The sequence below is a fragment of the Lissotriton helveticus genome, chromosome 3_2 (assembly GCF_964261635.1).
Source record: "Lissotriton helveticus chromosome 3_2, aLisHel1.1, whole genome shotgun sequence".
In the NCBI taxonomy this organism is placed as follows: domain Eukaryota; kingdom Metazoa; phylum Chordata; class Amphibia; order Caudata; family Salamandridae; genus Lissotriton; species Lissotriton helveticus.
In genome coordinates, this window is record NC_136062.1 from 343,847,643 (window position 1) to 343,863,108 (window position 15,466).

Genomic DNA, 15,466 nt, shown 5'->3' on the forward strand with positions numbered 1-15,466 from the left:
ACTGCCACTGCTTGAGCCCTGCTGACCTCTGAAGGTGTGAGTCCCTGATGCAAAGAGAAGTATTCCTAAGGCCCGAACTCTTAGCAGGCATCTGAGTTCGTTCCTCCTAAAGAGAAAGGTGAAAATCCTTAAGTTTGGGCTCCTCACAACCACAAATTAGTGTATGTGTGCCAAGGCTCTGCTGCCTGCAATGACTGCCAATCCAGAGCTCTGGTGAACCCTGCTCTTTGTTCCGACCATGAAAATCTGTTGTGACCACAAATGCAAGACCTGTACTTTGCTGCAAGAAATTCGGTTTCTGGTTGGTAGAGTTATGCACCCTGTCCAAGCATGAACCACAATTTTAGTTAGGGTAAGTCAGAATCCTCCTCTGCTTTTTGTACCCCAGCTGGAAATTTTAAAATAGAATTACTACTGTGTTGTGTATTTTACATAGTGTTGCTGCAATATTTAAATAACTGTACCTTTTAAATTGCTCCTCTTCGTGTGTGCATTGATCCTTTTGCCCCGTTCCACCGCGGCTTTTCTGTGCCGATTGCTGTGGAGGGCAGGGTCGGGCGCCATCTTACCTGAGTCCCGGATCCCGGCGTGACCGTAGGCAGCGGTCTAGCTGGGGGAGGGGCTTGGGACAAAAATAGATCACGAGTTCGGGGGCCGGTGCGATAGTACAGGGGGTGGCAGCTCCTGTATATTGCTTGTGAGGCGAGCAGATTGCGAGGGAATCCTTCTCTGCTTTTTGTACCCCAGCTGGAAATTTTAAAATCGAATTACTACTGTGTTGTGTATTTTACATAGTGTTGCTGCAATATTTAAATAACTGTACCTTTTAAATTGCTCCTCTTCGTGTGTGCATTGATCCCTTTGCCCCGTTCCACCGTGGCTTTTCTGTGCCGATTGCTGTGGAGGGCAGGGTCGGGCGCCATCTTACCTGAGTCCCGGATCCCGGCGTGACCGTAGGCAGCGGTCTAGCTGGGGGAGGGGCTTGGGACATAAATAGTAATGGCACCTCGGGCGCGCAGCGGGCACGCCGTCTGCGCGCCAAAGGAGTGCCCGTCCGTGCCTCGGACGTGCCCCGTGCCAGTCCCCCTACCCATTCGCGCTCGATGTAAAGGGCCGCCAGGACAAGGTATTCGCGCAATGACCTACTTGTATTAAATATATCCAGTTGTGGTGTAGAATGCCCACGGATGGTTGTTGATTGTCCCTCCAGGAAATGTCCTGTGTGTAATTTTCATTTCCATCCCATGACCTGCAATTCTGTTCTGGAAAGCACCAACTCTTCCCTAATCAGAGCAGGTCTTATTAATGCCAGATCCCTGGTTAAACACGCTGCCGATGTCTTTGAGATTCTGGCAGAAAATCAGCTAGACCTTTTTTTCGTCACTGAGACATGGCTTAATGACACCTGCGCCCCGGTGGTTGAGCTGGCTGTGCCTAGGGGCTTTAAAATCACGAGGGCAGACCGCCAATTGGGAAGAGGCGGCGGTGCTGCTGTGATATAAAGGGACAAATAGCTCGTCTCCTTTGAGGCTTCTGATGATTTGGGAGATGGGGAGATGCTCCATTTTGCCCTTCGGTTAAACCCGCATTTCACGCTGGGAGGCACGCTGGTGTATCGGCCTCCAGGTTATGTTGGTCAGTTTCTAGACGCTTTGGAGGAGGTTATCGTACCTCGGGCGCTGAGATTCCCGAAGTTTCTCCTCTTAGGAGATTTCAACATTCATGTTGATGTTTCTGATTCCATGGAGTCCAAACGCTTAGGCGATACCTTGAACCTTGCTCAACTCAAACAATGGGTTAACTCTCCAACTCACGTGGGGGGCCACATATTGGATTTGGTATGCTCCAATTTCAATATTGAGATGTCGTGTCCTGAGAGCGTGACTTGGTCGGATCATGAGCTAATCAGGTTTACCTGGCCCATGGAAAAAACTACTGGGGTCGGGGATACCTCTTTAAATGTCCACCCCCAGAAAATCAACCTAGCCACCTTTGTGAAAACCCTCTCCCGGGACCGACCTCTACCGGCCTCGGAGGTGGGTGAGGCTGTAAGGAATTTTAATACTTGGGTGGAACAGGGTGCGACTGCCTCCATTAACCTGGGCTGTATCCGCAGAATGCGTTTCTCTCCCTCTAAACCATGGTTTTCACATGCTTTACGGGTACTGAAACTTGGCTTCAAAAAACTCGAACGCATATGGCGACAAGGCTATCTGCCCGAGGCAAAAATCACCCTGCGCGCCGCCCAAAGAGACTACTATGCTGCGATTAGGACAGCAAAGGGTAGTTACTACGCAGGAAGAATTGCCAAGGCGAATAACAATAGTAAAGAAATTTTTTCCATCGTACAGTTTCTTATCGCCTTGTGCTGCACAACCCCTGGTGTCTTCCTCCGAACTATGGTGTGAAGAACTTTCTTCTTTTTTTTTGGAGAAAATTGTAAAGATTCAGGAGGACCTGATCGCAGTATGCGAGTCTCATGAGTCCCCACCAATGCTGCCTCCTCTGCCTTTGCCCAAGCCTGCCGATCAGTTTGCGGCTTTCTCCCCCCTCTGCTGACATAGACATTCTGACACTATTAAAGTCCCTGTTGGGTTCTCCAACGGACCCTTGCCCGGCTCGTGTGCTCGGGGGGGTGGCCGAAACAGTATGCGAGGAGGTCACTCGGATTGTTAACCTCTCTTTCTCTACTGAGACTGTCCCAACTTGTTGGAAGCAGGCTAAATTATTGCCGCTTCTAAAAAAATCCGGGCTGGATCCAGCCGCCCCGTCTAGTTACTGGCCTATATCACTACTGCCGGCCCTGGCGAAAATCTGTGAAAAGATGGCCTTTCGTCAACTAGATAACTTTGTGGAGACTTCTCATGCCTCGCACCCTGCTCAATCAGGGTTCCGGACAGCCTATAGCACTGAGACTGCCTTGGTGGAGGTGTCAGAGGCCATCCGGGAATGCCTGGATGGAGGCGGCAGAGCAGTTCTGATTTTGCTAGATCTCTCTGCCGCCTTCGATACGGTGCCCCACGGACTTCTCCTCTCCAGACTCTCTGCTATCGGCATTTCTGGTCTAGCTCTTGACTGGCTGGTGTCATTCCTGACCAATAGGACGCAGCAGGTTTGGATTCCACCACATACATCCCAGCCAAGGTTACTCTCCACGGGTGTTCCGCAGGGGTCTACTCTTAGCCCCCTGCTGTTCAATGTCTATCTGACCCCTTTGATCTATTTGGCGGAACATTTGGGGGCAAAAATTATGGCCTACGCCGACGATACCTAACTTCTGTTTACCTGGCCAGGTGCCAATTTGGATACGTCGGCTGTTCAAGATTGCCTTTCATCTGTTTTCCGGTGGCTTGCACTAGCACAACTAAAGTGCAACAAGGACAAATCCGAGGTCCTTTTCTATGGAACCTTCCCCGATAATTTTAGAGATCTTTTATGGCCACATGATATTCCCTGTCCTAAATCTATGGGTGGTCCAGCCAAGAACCTGGGTGTGTGGTTTGGAGATAATTTGAAGTTTGACGACCACATAAAAAAACTCACAGGTGTTTGTTTTGGAACCCTCAAAGCCCTGCGCAGATTTTTTCCCCGGCTCCCTAGAGATGCTAAAGAGACAGTTTTGCTTCCCCTCATTTTATCCAGGCTGGATTATGCGAATGCCTTATTCATTGGCATACCATCCTATTTGATCAAACGGCTCCAGCCAGTCCATAATGCGGTAGCTAGACTCCTGTTTAATATCTCTAGGAGCTCTAGCGTCCGCTCTCACCTACGTAGTCTTCACTGGCTTCCGGTGGCACAGAGAATCCTTTTTAAAGCGCTGGTTCTTTCTTTTAGAGCGATGCATGAGCTGGGGCCAGTGTATCTGAGAAAACGCTTTGCTCTGTATGTCCCCAATCGGTGCCTCAGATCTGCCAACCAGTGTAGGATGATCATTCCTAGATTCAAATTCGCTAGGTTAGGCGGCCAATCTATATCGGTTATGGTAGCTAGAGCTTGGAATGCTCTTCCTCTCCACCTACGCATAATGCAGAACATTGTACACTTCAAGAAAGGCCTAAAGACCCATCTGTTCAATCTGCCTATTTAATGCTTCTACTGCCCTCCTTTCCGCTGTCCTCACTCACTCACCTCGCGCCAGGATAATCGAGAGTAATAGAGCGCGCTACAAAATACTCTATAACATAACATAACAATGTGTAAAGTATTTGTGCAGCACTTCCAATAGTAAAATTGGGAGAACACTACAAAAATACTCCACTGTCTAGAAAAATAGATCATCTAATTATAAATAAAACAAGACCAAATTGAAGGATTAAAAGTAAAAATAGTGCTTAAAAGCTGTAAGATCTATGGGGGTAATCTGGTCATGCTGGACCATGATAAAGCATGGGCCGCATACAGGAGCAAAGCAAGGCCCACTGAACAAAATGCCTTGATTCTGGTCACGACAGTGAGATGCAGGGCGCAGCCAATTATCTGTTGCTGTCGATCCTTGCAGTCGAGGTGATGTATTGATTTTCTCCATGCAACAATGGCAATGCGCCAGTTCCAAAGCGCCAAAGCCGAGGTGCATTGGTTCTGAAGCCGATGAGTGGGTTTTTCCATGCAGTGAAGGGGATGCTGCGATCTTCTCAGACTGCAGCAGCAGCAATGTGGTGGTTTGTATATGTTGGTTCTGGAGGCGATGCGCTGGTTTTGAGTGCGATGCATTGGGTTTGTTCCCACTACAGCGCAGATGTGTCAATTCTGCTGCATGCAGCTAGCGATACGTTGGTTCCACTGGAAAATGCACCTGGATCTACTTCCAATGGAGCAGGAGGTGAGGCTTTGATATTTCTTAATGTCAAAACTTGAGGCAAGCCAGCGTGCAATTGAAGATTACCCTGGGTTCAGGAAACGATCCAGTTTTCCCTTTTCTGTAGCAAAGAGTAGCAGGCAGCAGGGCAGCAGGGTAGCATAGCAGAAAAGCAGTTCTTCCAGAGCAGGGGTCCTGCAGAATGTCAGTCCTTGTAGCAGCACATCAGTCCTTCTTCCAGGAAGAGTCTCTTTACAGATCCAGAAGTGTCTCATTTGGTGGGGTCAGAGACACAGTACTTATACCTAGGTGTGTCTTTGAAGTGGAGGTGACTTCCGAGAGCGGCCCTGAAGTGCACAGAGGTCATCTCTTCTAAGCCATGGCTCCTCACTCACTACAGGGGGGTAATCAAACCTTTGTGTGATAACAGGAAACTGATTATTCAGGTGTTAGTGTCAGCTCCTCCTTCCCATTCTGCCTAATATGAGCCACCGGGATGGGCACTCAGTCACAGCTACCCTTCCTTTGTGTGTGGCTGTCAAGAGGGAATTCACAAAGCCTTCCAGTCACCCACCCCTGATGAATATTGGAGACAGGCTGCAGGCTGCAGGCACGGAGAGCGTTAAGAGCACAGAAATGCCATCTTTCTAAAAGTGGCATTTGCTTAAATTGTAATGTTAAATCCAAGTTTCCCAGCAAAGAGGGTTTATCATTACCATTAAACATGACAGAGCTACTCCTTTCCAATCAGGAATTACAGCGTAAAAGTGTAATGTGGAATTCCCAATGCTGACCCATGAGAGGGGTAGGCCTCACAGTAGTGAAAAACGAATCTAGGTGTTTTTCACCACCACGACATGTAAAACTTCAAAGTACATGTCCTACCTTTTAGCTATACAGCACCCTTCCCTATGGGCTATCTAGGAACTACTTTAGGGGTGACTTATATGTATAAAAAGGGGAGTTTAAGGCTCGGCAAGGGGTTTGAAATGCTAAAACGACATAGCAGTGTAAACTGCACACACAGGCTCTTCAGTGGCAGGGCTGGGGCACGTTTAAAGTGCTACTTATGGAGGTGGCACAAACAGTGCTGCAGCCCAATAGCAACATTTAATTTACATTCTCTGGGCACAGGTAGTGCACCATATTAGGGACTTACAGATAAATTAAATACACCAATTGTGGTGTGGATAAGTCAATGAAACCATGTTTAGGGGAGAAGCAAATATACTTTAGCACTGTTCAGCCATTGTAAGGTGCTCAGAGTCTTAAGGCCAACAAAAAGAATACAGCAAAAAGGGAGGTAAGCAGGTAAAATGTTTGGGGAAGATCACCTACAGGCTGTCAGATTTAACACATCCCCCTCCCCAAGCTGGGGAAAGATACCCAACCTCTAGGGAGTTCTCATCACTAAGGCAGGGGAACCTGGAAAGACCATTAGCATTGGCGTGGTCTACTCCAGGTCTGTGTTGCACCCTGAAGTGCATTCCCAGTGCCCGGACCACAAAAAAGGCTTCCCTTTCAATAGCATTCCACCTCTATTCCCTGGGAAGTACCCTTCTGGAGATGAAGGCTACAGGTTAGTCTACACCCTCTTAATTAAGTTGTGAAAGTAGTGCCCCATACTGTGCTCTTAGGCATCTGTATGTACAATGAATTCCCTGGACAAGTTAAGGGCCTTGAGCACAGGGGCTGTGCAAAAAATCCTGCTATAGGAAGTCAAAGCTTTGTTGGCATGTCTCTATGCAAATCACATTCCTGAGCTGCTTCTTTGCAGTCAGCTTTGTTAAGGAGGCAAGAATGGTGCCATATCCTTTGGCAATCCTCCTGTAATGCCCGGTGAGGCAGTAGAAGGCACTCACCTCAGTTTAGGTTTTGGGGAGCTCCCAGGCTATGATAGTCTCTATCTTTGCCTGGCGGGCTGCATTGTACCCCTGCCTACCAGGTGCTGAAATACACCATAGACACCTGCTCTATCTGCCAATAACTGGCCTTGACAGTCAGGCCTGCCTGTTGGAGGGATGAAGCACTTCCTGCAGGTGAAAAAGGTGGCCCTTCCAGTTGCTACTGAAGATTGCAATGTCATCCAAGTAAGCATGGCTGAAGGCCTGTCTTCCAGCCAAAACCTGGTTCATCAGCCTTTGGAAGGTGGCAGGAGCATTCTTGAGTCCAGAGGGCATCACTCTAAACTGCTAGTGGCCCTCTAGAGTGGAGACGGATGACCTCTCTTTAGCTTCCACAGGTAGGTAAATCTGGCAGTACCTTGATGTAAGTCCAAAGGTACTTAAGAACTGGGAATCTCCTAACCTATCAGCTCATACGCCTGGGGGGATGGGATGAGCGTCAGTCGTGGTGACTGAAGTGAGCCACCTGTAATCCACACAGAACCTGAGTGCTGGTGCAGTGCACAGTGGGACAGCATTTGGTACTAGTACCACAGGACTGGACCATGGACTACTGGAGGATTCAATAAAACCAATTCCAGCATCTTATATACCCCATCTTTGATGATGTCTCTCACCTTGTCAAACAGCTTGTATGTGTTGTTCTTGACGGAAAACCTAAGGGGTTAGGCCCATAAAGACAAGTGGGTTGGCTGGACCCTATTCGAATGAAAATAACACAAAAATGCCTCCCCACCAATATTTTAACATTAAATTCCAAAAGGTCAAGTAAGCACTTGTCAAGTTTGACCAGGTATTTATAAATACCAACTATTTGTGTCAAATTAAAATTTTTATGAAAACATTTTTTAACAAATATGGACACTATACATCCATATATTTACACTTTTTGTACAATGTGATTTACAAACAAAAAGTGACAATGCAAAAACACTTAAAAAGACATCAATGCTAGCATCCTACATAAAACACAAAACGATTAGACAAGACCGTATATCATGTAATCGTGATTACTTGACAAGTGCTTTCTTGACCTTTTGGAATTTAATGTTAAAATATTGGTGGGGAGGCATTTTTGTGTTATTTTCGTTCTTGACAGGGAGGCATATTCTCGTGTCCACATTATGGGTACACAGGTGGGTTGTTCCAGGCATGAAGGAAAACAGAGAGGAATACTCCCCCAACAACTGGTGGCAGTCCATCTGCTCTTCAGAAGTCAAAGTAGGGGAAAAGTTTACATCTTCCACTGACCCAAACTTCCCCTTGGAGGCTAAGAGGTCAGGGATAGGTTCACTCTCCTCTTCTTCTCTTCCATCTGTCACCAACAGAAAGGTGAGCTCAGACCTCTCAAAGTGTGGTACGAGACTGCTGTTATGGAAAACCCTAGGGGTCTTGAAGTCCACCAAATAGGTTACCTCCCCCTTTCTCTCGACTATCTTACAGGGCCCGGACTAATGGTCTTGCAGGGCCCTGTGCTTTATAGGTTCCATCACTCACACTTTCTGCCCAGGTTGTAATTCCACAGGGATAGAATTTTGGCCATATCACTAGTTGTCAGAAGCTTGTTTCTACAAATTGTACATTTGGCTCCTTAATGCTAGCATGTAGCTAACTACATTTTGGGCAGTTTTCCTGGGAACTTGCTCCCACCCTTCTTTCACCAAACTGAGAGGTCCTCTTACAGGGTGTTGATACAGAAGAGCAAGGGGGCTAAACCCAACCCCTTTCTGTGTACCTCTCAGTAAGCAATTTGAAGGCCTTGCAAGAGGATGTCCCACTTAGGCCTCAAGGCCCCCGGCAAACCTTTGATCATGTCCTTCAGGATCTTGTTGAAACTTTCAAGAAGCCAATTGGTCGGTGGATGGTAGGGGATGGAGAACTTGTAAGTCACTCCACACTCCTTCTACATTGCATGTAATCGGATATAAAGTTGCTGCCCCTTTCGGACACCTCTTCCTTTGGGAAAACCGCTCAGGTAAAAAGCGCCATTAGGGTCTTAGCCACTGCAGGTGTAGTTGCTGTCCTCAGAGTTATGGCCTTTGGGTATCTTGTGGCATGGTACACCAGCACCAGGATAAATCTGTTGCCATAGGCAGTCTGGGAATCCATAGAGGCTCAACAATGTTGATGCGCACCCGCTCAAATGGTATGCCAATGACAGGTAAGGGTAGGAAGTGGGATCTGAGCCTCTGGCCTATCTTTTCACTGACCTGGCAGGGCAAGCAAGTCCAACAGAATGTATCTGAGGTAGTCTTCATCCTAGCCAATAAAAGTGGGGGACAAGCCTGGCAAAGGTCTTGTCCATCCCCAGATGTCCTACCAGGGATATTTCCTGAGCCAGCTCCAGTAGGAACGCCCTGCAGCACTGGTGAATTACCAGTGCCCTTGTTGCCCCATGCACAGGTGCTTTAGGCTCACTATACAGGAGGATCCCCTCCCAATAAATGTAGTGATTCTGAGAGGCATCACCTGCTGCCTGGGCTTCGGACTGTTGCCTCATGGCCTCCAAGGTTGGGGACTCCCTCTTTGCTTTACAGAACTCCTCCTTGGTGGGTCTTCCTTCCCGTTGCCATCCAGCAAGATCTAGCAGGTCACCAAGAGAGGCAATGTCCCCCTAAGTGGGCTCCAGAGGGACCACCGTTGGTGCCCCAGCCACCTAATCTGGGAGACATTCGGAGGTTTGTTTCCCATGCCGCTTGTCCTTCCTTTTTTTGGTGGTGCCATTCTTCCATGCTCCAGTCCTTCTTGACTCCCTTCCTGGGCAAACATGGACCAGGTGGTAGCACATATCCATTCAGGCAACCCTTATATTTCCAGGTATGCTTTAAGCTTCACTTCCTTCCAAGTAGTGTGCTCAATGTAATTACCTAACAAACATACAGTCCACACGCATGGCAGGGCTCACCACAACTTTCAGAAGACCATAGTCCCCTCTCCCCTACTCAAATAGAACAAGGCCACTCAATAGTGACTCTCCCGGTTGTCTGCTACCACAACCTGATAGAATACAGTGGGTATCACCTCCTCTTGGGCCACTAGATGACTCCTTACCATAGTCATACTGGTACCTGTGTCCCAGTGCCAATTGATGGTAACCCATTGACTATACTTTTCAGTATTTGAGGGGACCTGGAAACATCTCACTGTCACCTAGTGACTCTAGGGTAACCTCACTGAGCACTTGGATATTAGCACTACTGTGTTTGAGGCCCTAGTTCTATCAAGGTTCACTAATGTAATAGCCTTTATTCATGCATCTCTGAAGGCTACTAGAGAATGCTTCAGTCAGGCTGAGCAATGGACTCAGGAACAGTGCACATGTGTCAGCATATACGGAGGGCCTTCACTGGTTACAAGTGGAGAAGAAAATTGGGTTTAAGGCTCCCTATAAAGTGATTTGGTCTTCTATAAGAATGGACCCTTGTACTTGCAACAGAAGGTCCATGGGTACATCCTCTGCCACTCACTTTGCTCAACCCAAGCTTGTAATTTAGTATTGCTCTGGGTTATGAGTGCCAGGTATGGCAGTTGGGCTTTTGGTAATTTAGCAGCTAAACTGTGGATTACACTCCCATTCAATCTCAAAGAAGATAACTCTTACTTTCCATTTCAAAAGAAAATCTTCTTGTAAGCAAGCTGTGTAGTATGAACCAGTTAACCTGTTCAGTTAACAGCTATGATCAAACCAGCTAAGCCCGTTCAGTTAGCAGCTATGCTCAAAATGTTGACATAACATAACATACCTGTCTCCATTCCTCACCAAGTTAAAAAAAAGGCACACTCAATGCCCAAACTTTTGGTAGTAAGAAAGATACCCCAATTCTCTTTTGTCATGTCCCTCAGTGAGACACTCAACTCACCCTCTTCAGCAATTTTCAGAGAGGCACAACTCTTTGCTCCTCCTCTGGCCATCGGAGGCACATATATCTTCCTCTTCCTAACTACTAGAGAGGCACACCTATTCTCCCCTCCTTAAGCCACCAGTCATGTATGAAACCCCTCTCTTGTTTCACTATGGTCCAAAGAGTAGCACATCTATGTGCTCTTTGCTGGCTACCAGACACACCCTTTCAGCCTCTCATACAGCTGGCAGATAGTCATACCTATGCACCCCTTTGTTGGCCATCAGAGCACGCCAACCTGACACTTCCTTAAGCCACCAGAGAGGCACATACATCTGCTCCCTCCTTCCTCAGCCAATTTCCATTCCTCTTATTAGAAACACTGACATTAGTGAAAATGCAATAGATTTCTCTAGTGAGCAGTCACACATATGTGTCAGCACAGTAGCCTAGCATGGAAATGGGGAGGTCTATAGATAACTAAGCATCATGTACACGGTCCGCTCCCGCTGGTCAGGTCAGGGGGTTGACCTCTTTCAATTCAAAACAGATATAAGGTGGAAAATACAAACACACCAAGGTTCCCAAAGGAGGAAAGGTGGGGCTTTGTTTTTAGTAATCCTCCACATGCACAAAATTGTATGTGGACCAATAGCGAGATAGCCTCAAATTCCCTTATCAAGATCAAGACCCAGTGTCAATCCGAAGACCTGGGTTAGGGTTAGGGTTAGGATAAGGCACACTTCTTTCTCTTCACTATCTAAAAGCAGCCCAGAGAATTGGAAGCAGAATGGATCGAGTGGAGAGCAAAGGATCCTGATTGCTACGTGCTTCTATCCCCAGACCAGTGTTGGGAGGATCAAGGAAGAGAAAGGTAATATAGGAGTAGAACTGAGATTAAGTGAAATTATGGAGAGGAGATTGGAAGATGAGCAAGGGATCCTTACTTCTACCATTTTCTCTTTCCAGGAGAAACACAGAGCTGACCTTGCCTAAATGCAGACCTGAAATAGAAGACAAGGAATGTGTTGGATCAAGAAATGTTCGAAGTGAAAAAAGCCCACGAACATCAACCATAGACAGTGGGATATTGAGGGGAATGATGAAGCCTCATAAAGTAAATCAATGCATTGCAGAATCTACAGAATACATTAAACAACTACAGACATGTTCCCTGTAAAATCTAAATTGTCTGATTGTCATTATTATAGATACCCATCAACCACCAATCAGAGGATCACAGATCTACACTGTCCCATGGCTACAAGAGTGGCACAGCCATCTGCCACCTCCACAGCCAACAAAGAGGCAAACCTGTTATAGTTTTGGCTTCCCAACTTATTCACGGCTGTCATCATTTGGAATGTGTTTATTCATGACGTGGAGAAGTATGGCTCAATGGTTAGAGCGGCAGACCCTGAGGCAGAGGTCTGGCCCGGGACCAGGGTTCAATTCCTGTCTCGGCAGGTCTTGGGCTCAATTTCCCTGGACCTGATAATTCTCGCCTCGGTGCCTATTCCAATCATGGGTCCCACTCTGCAACTCTGGGCAATAGCTTGCTTAATCTCCACAATGGCCCCATCAGCGCTAGGATGCCTGGCTTCACCTTGGGGGTGCCCAGGAGTGGGCCCTTCACAGGGAAAGGCCAGGAAGGGTTCCACGGCGGTATGTGTACAGCGCCTTGAGACCCCTTCAGGGGTGATTCGTGCGCTATATAAGCACTACATTACATTACATTACATGATGACTTATTAGAATGTTGGGATCTGAGCTCTAGTCAGTTGAGAGCTTGGGACTGAGCTGAAAGTTGAGGTTTTTTACTTTACTTTACTTTACTTTACTAATTATCTTAATATGTATGAATTACCACCTTTTACCATCTTACTCAATAAATACCTATTACTACAAGAACCTATGTAGACCTGATCGTCATTTACTTCACTACACCTGTCCACCCATTCAGCTTCCCAGAAGCTTGAATAGTAATCCTGCAATTGCAGCAGCAGACCAGCAATAGTGGGAATAGCTCAAGAGGTACTCAACGGCATGGATACCAGCGGTAGTGCTGGAACATAAGTATAACAAATATCTTGAATTCCGTATGTGTCAATTTGTGCATCTGTGTGTATGCATGTATGAGTGTACTAATTGAGGTAATTATTGGTTACATGTGAGGATCCATGGCATGATGCGCACCCCTTTCAAAATTCTGGCTCTCGCATAATGGTGGTATTTCTTCCCAACTTATTGGAATCTTTTGCTTGATGCCAACCTACAGTAAAATGCTAATCCTAACATAATGGAGGTAATTCCTAGAATCTTGTGTTTATCCATTCAAAATGGAGGCAATTATTGGCATGTTCTGGACATGGTATATTATCTTATGTTATATGCTATTTTATAATGCGCTCAACTACTACCGGAGTATCCTGGCACGGTGTAATGGTGTCAAACTAGGCAGAATGCTGGCCCTTCCTCAATGGTGGTAATTTCAGCTAAACTGTGTGTATTCACCCCATGCTGATACCTATCATTGGCATACTGCTGGTCCAGACAGAAAGGTGGTCTATTTTTATATATTTTTTACAACCATGGTACGGTGGTGCCTAACCATGGCGTAATGGCATATTGTGGTAATCCTGAGCACAATGGTGTTCACACCTGATCCAGTGCGGGTCCCTGCATCATGATGGTAATTCATGACAAACTCTGGATATTCATGACAAGCTTGCCCCTTGAATAATGCAGGCCCTGACTTAAAGGTACCTGGATGATGATTATTCCTTGAAAATTGAGAACGGTGGATCAAGTCAACAAATGTAAATAATTTTGAATAGATTAAAGCGCAACAAGGCTCAGCAAATGGAGAATCGGTGCTGGTGAACATATATGCATCATGCAGACTAATTTGTATGCCTGTCTAATCCTCTCAGCAAAACCCATACATCTTTGCAGATGCCCAGGTTGTTGTTTTTTCTGAAGGGGCTGCAAAATTGAAACCTATTCTTTGGCAAATATGTTTTTGAGGTTTATGATAAATGAAGACGAACATATGGCCACGAACAAGGCATCTGACATGAATCCCACTGTGGGCATTTAACTCAGGCCTTGTCTACCGGGGACAGAAACAAAACCAGTATATTCATAGTAAAGTTTCAACCAACATGAAACAATTCAATAATTTAACTGAAAGGAAGAGAAAAAAAGGGAAGATAAAGATGCTCGAGATCAACCGTCTACTAGAGGAAAGTGCGTTCCAGCTCAAAGGATGTGTCGAAATCTGAGCATCATTTTCATGATCTCAGGTATGAACCCCAGATCGCAAAATAGAGAAGTACCAGATCCTTCAATTTCTAAATTAGTCTTTCACATGTGGCCATGGTTATCATGGTTTCTCCTATTGATGTATCATCCGGGGTGAAACAGACTTCCATTGTCTCAGTATACAATTTAGACACAGAAAGAGCAGAGTTCGTCTTCTAGAGATTGGTAATGCCAATCAAACCTGCAGTGTCAAGTAAATGGGCAAGTTCCAATGGAGCCAGACCCAGCCCACGTGTTACTACCCTTGCAAGAGGTAAAGTCACCTTTTTACCCTGAGCAGCCTAATTTTTTAACATACTGGTGATAACTGACTCTGACTGTGCCATGGCCTCTGCTAAGCAGGTCCAGTGCTATGATTAATAGGTATATGGTAATTACGTGTAATTAAAATTGGCACTGACAACCTACTTGCAAGTCCCTAGTAGATGGTGGCGCATGAGGGTTTAGAAGTCCAGCAGATTTAAGACACTTAAGTGTGCACTGCTGTGTTGCCGATGTCATTGTAAAAGCCAGCCCTACTTTGCAAGCTGCTTTTAAATTGAAGATATGTGCAGATTTGACTTTGGTTATAAAGGTACTTACAAAGTTTGAAACTACCTTATTTTTACAAATAAGTCACACTAGGGTCAACCCTAGGTGTTATCAGGGTAGGGTACCCTAAAAACATAAGCAGTGGTGTTAGATTTGGGGGACTCTGGTTGGCACAGGTATGCACTTGTGACAAACAGGGACCCTCTCCTCTAGTCAGGGCAAGGAAATCACCCCTTAAGAATAACCCCTGCTCACCCTCTAGGTTGCGTGGTGCGAGCAGTCAAGGCTAATGTCCAGAGCACTAGGGGCCCGATGTAGGTCGGTCGGTAACGGCCGAAAATCGGTATTTTCGGCCGTTACCGATCGGAATAGAGACAACGGGATGTAGGAGGCCGAAATCCGGCGAAATCGGCGATTTTACCGAATCGGAAATTCACCGAGTCGGTAGAATCCCGAATCGGAAAAAAGTAGGAATCGGAAAAATCTCCGATTCGGTAGAATACCTAATCGGAGAATTTTCCGATTCCTACTTTTTTCCGATTCGGGATTCTACCGACTCGGTGAATTTCCGATTCGGTAAAATCGCCGATTCGGTATTAATACCGAATCGGTGATAAACCGATTCGATGTGAAAAGCTGAAGAATGAGATGTAGGTAAGCACTGAAATACCGAATTTGCTTCAAATTCGGTATTTCTGAGTCGGAAATTACCATGGATTGGAATCAGGTGGTAACCAGGTGCAACCTATAAAAAAGGACCCAAAATGCAGTTCTACTTGCAACATGGCAGCTTTCTATGTCATAGCAAGACGGCTACGGCTACAGCAGGAAGGAGAGAGGGAATGGCTGAGACAGGAGCAGGTGTATAGACAGCGTATCACCCTGTGCATGCTGACAGATCCAGAGATCCTACAGAGGTACAGGCTGGAGGCAGAGACCATCAGAGACCTCATTAGGGACCTCCAACCCCTGTTGCAGCACCCCACCCCAAGGGCACACGCAATCCCTGTGCAGGTGCAGGTGCTATGCTGCCTACACCTGCTGGCGTCTGGCAGCTATCAAAGTGT

At 46.5% G+C, this 15,466-nt stretch overlaps 1 protein-coding gene across 1 annotated transcript in view; it reads right to left on the reverse strand.

Annotated features, from left to right (window-relative positions):
- Positions 1–15,466, reverse strand: part of GAS2 (growth arrest specific 2) — a 766,676-nt gene that overhangs the window by 647,657 nt on the left and 103,553 nt on the right. The window lies entirely within an intron of this gene.